The sequence below is a fragment of the Natrix helvetica genome, assembly GCF_964273705.1.
Source record: "Natrix helvetica genome assembly, chromosome: Z".
Taxonomy (NCBI): Eukaryota; Metazoa; Chordata; class Lepidosauria; order Squamata; family Natricidae; genus Natrix; species Natrix helvetica.
The window spans coordinates 99,553,791-99,556,919 of NC_138554.1; the positions used below are offsets into that span (position 1 = coordinate 99,553,791).

At 43.6% G+C, this 3,129-nt stretch overlaps 1 long non-coding RNA gene across 1 annotated transcript; it reads left to right on the top strand.

Annotated features, from left to right (window-relative positions):
- Positions 1-428: 428 nt before the first annotated feature.
- LOC309381997 lies at positions 429-1,842 on the top strand. The gene is made up of 2 exons (XR_014173610.1): positions 429-561; positions 1,042-1,842. It is a non-coding gene; the product is annotated as an uncharacterized lncRNA (long non-coding RNA).
- The last annotated feature ends 1,287 nt before the right edge of the window (positions 1,843-3,129 follow it).

Below are 3,129 nucleotides of genomic sequence, written 5' to 3' on the forward strand. Positions count from 1 at the left end.
TCGCGGAAACCGGGCATTTGCGAGCAGGCAGGCGGAGGAAGCGGAGCAACGGAGAAGGAATGGGCAATGACAGCCAACGCGACGGCCGGAGGGGCACTGGTTAAGTGCCGCTCCGTTGCCGTAGCAGCAGCCGCTGTTGCAACCACCGATCGGAAGAGGAGGCTGCGGCACCGCCGCGAGAAGTCCGAATCGCGGCAGCTCCGCTACACATCACCCGCCGGGCTCTTCCTATTTCTCTTTCTGCAGGGAAAGGCGAGCGCTGCTGCAGCAAGAACCGTTGGAGGAAGCACTGCACGGACCTGTTGCATTGGGCGTCCCGGTTGCTCCAGGTGCCAAGGAGGCGAAGTGGGTGAGTCCCTTTCCCTCCACCACCCACCCACCCCTATTGTACGGCGTGGTGGGCTTGCCTCCTGCGCCGATGCGTTTTTTGCAGGCAACGCTCCCATTATCGCCTCGGCATGCTTAAGCACATTTGGGATGGGGATAGGAGCAAGTCGGTTTCTGGATGCAGGGGATCCCCCTCTCTCCTTCATATCTGGATCGGTGTATAGAGAGAAGCAGGTGGGTTTCCTGTTTCTTGATTTGGTTGCCGGTTTTGCTTTCTAGAGTTAGTTTCGATTTTCGGAGCTTATAGTAGAAAGGAGAAAGAAGGCATGGGTTTTCTTCTTCAGGTGTTGTATACTTTTGTCTCCGTGGTATGCCTACGTGGCCTAGTGGGATCTTCCACATAACTACTACCTTCTCCTTGAAGCAAACTCTAGAGCATATGGGTGCTAGTTTTTGCTTCCATCGTGCGGTCAGTTACCAATGCGGAAATCTATCGTGGTATCACATGTGGCAGCTGACTGGAACATACCTGAGCCTAAACCAGAAGTCTTTTAGGAACCCTGCTGGCAATAATTGTCAGATTCTGCTGTCAATGGAATACACATAAGTTGGAAACTGGGACTTCTCGAATGCTTTGCTTTCTTTTAAAAATAACTATGTACTTTCCTTTCTGAATAATATATGCTTCCCTCTCCGCTTTTATTTCTGTTGTAGGGGACAAGAAGTGGATGCCTTGCAGCTGATGAAGCTCCTTTAGTAGAAGAAGTTTTGGCTTCTGGAAAGAAAGTTCTGTGACACTTTGACTCTGATTATAATAGAAGTCAGTGCACTACAGAACTTTCTCTTCAGGGGCTGCAGCAGCCAAGGAGTTAACACAGAGCTCCTGAAACCCAGGTGGACACGTCACTGCCAGCTGCTTTCAACAAAATAGGATGGAAAGGCTGAAAGGAACTCTTATGGGAAAGTGGCACTTTAGTAGTTATGTATATTCCTGTGTTTAAACAACTTTGTTCTTTTGAAACTTGGCCTTTTAGTTTCTGGTATCTTAAATAGCACAGCATCTGGGTGTTATTTACATGTCCCCTTTGATAGAAGTTTCAAAGAGAAGGCTTTACAAAATGCTGTAAATTGTTAATTTCAAGTCTTAGTGATTGTGTATATTGGTGCTGCTAAAAGATTAAAGTTTAATAATTGCCTTTGAATGTAAACCTTTATTAAATTTGCAATTTAATTGTTATAGCATTGATTAGTTGTGTAATGGCTTGGGAAGATTTTGCATAATACACATATATGTTTCTGAATTAAATGATTGTGCTGCATTGAATGTGCTTGCTTCTTAATTACTTAATTAATAACAAGTAATTGTGTTTAACCTCTTAGTTGTGAACACTATGAGGACTTTTAAAAATCATATTGAATGTGTTGTGGGAAAATTATATTTAACACCTAAGTTATTAGAACATCTCTTCCTGATTTTCAACTTTTAATAAAAGCGCCCATTAATAAAATGTTTTTTTTAAATAAAGTGAATATTTATTTGAATCTGCTTTTATTATTTTTACAAATAATTCAAGGCAACAAACATATACAACAGACCCTCCTTTTCCTCTTCCCCCCCAAGAAACAACCAACCCTGTGAGGTAAGTTGGGCTGAAAAAGTAACTGACCCAGGGTTCCCCAGCTGGCTTTCCAGGCTAAGGTGGGAACTCATGGTCACTCACTTTCTAGTCTGATGTCTTAACACACTATATCGGGGGTGTCAAACTTGATTTCATTGAGGGCCACAACAGGGTTGCGTTTGACCGTGGGGGTGGGGTGTGTGGCCAGCTTGACATCACTCTTGTTGGGGCCACCTGTGGTGACCAAGTGCTAAGGTCTGATTTCCCTCAGACCCTCCCACTCATTATCTTCCTCCCTCCCTCCCTTCTTTCCCTTTCTTCTTTTTCCTTCCCTCTGCATTCTCCTTCTTCCTCTCTCCCCTTATTTTTCCTTCCTTGCTCTTTTCCCATCTTCCCTTCTTTTTCTTTGTCTTTCCTCTCCCTTTCTCCTTTCCACTCTCATTTTGGATGCTCAAATGCAAAAGGGAAACATTTATCCTTTAGTTTTGTTTTTAGTTTGTTTCGCTAGCCCTCTGCCAGCAAAAACACAGCCCCTCCAGACCCCGCTTTTGGCTGCAACAGCCTCTCGCAGCCCTCTGCACCCCCTTGCTCTGTTTTCACTGGCGGACAGCTGCAGGAGGCTATGGCGGCTGAAAAGGGAGCCTGGGAGGGCTGCACATGCCCCCCCCATCTGTTTCCAGGGTGGCCCTGTGGGCCAGATCTAAGCACCCTGGAGACCAGATTTGGCCCTGGCCTTGAGTTTGACACCCCTGCACTACACAAACTGGTTCTCTGATTTAAATATAGTACCAAAAAAGAGAGGCATAATTAATTCATATGTAAAATTCAATAGGCAGTTCATTTATGAAAGCCCTCTACTTTGATAAATACACAGTTGATAAATGCATTTGCACTAAAGCATGCTTGGGAATAATACATTGAATCCAAGTTTTGAGCTGGAAGGTACATATTTTGATCATCTTTTGGTGGATATCTATATAGTATACATTTATGGCTTCCTATGTTGAGTGTGACAAATGTTGCTTAAGTTAGATTCTTACAAAAATGGTCATAGAGAAAAATTCACAAGGTACAATACAATATATCAGTCTTCAATGATATAAAATAACAATGTAATGTAAAATTGTAATATTTGCATTTAGCACCTACTGTGCAGTTTATAGAAAATCAGTTCTTTAGTAAA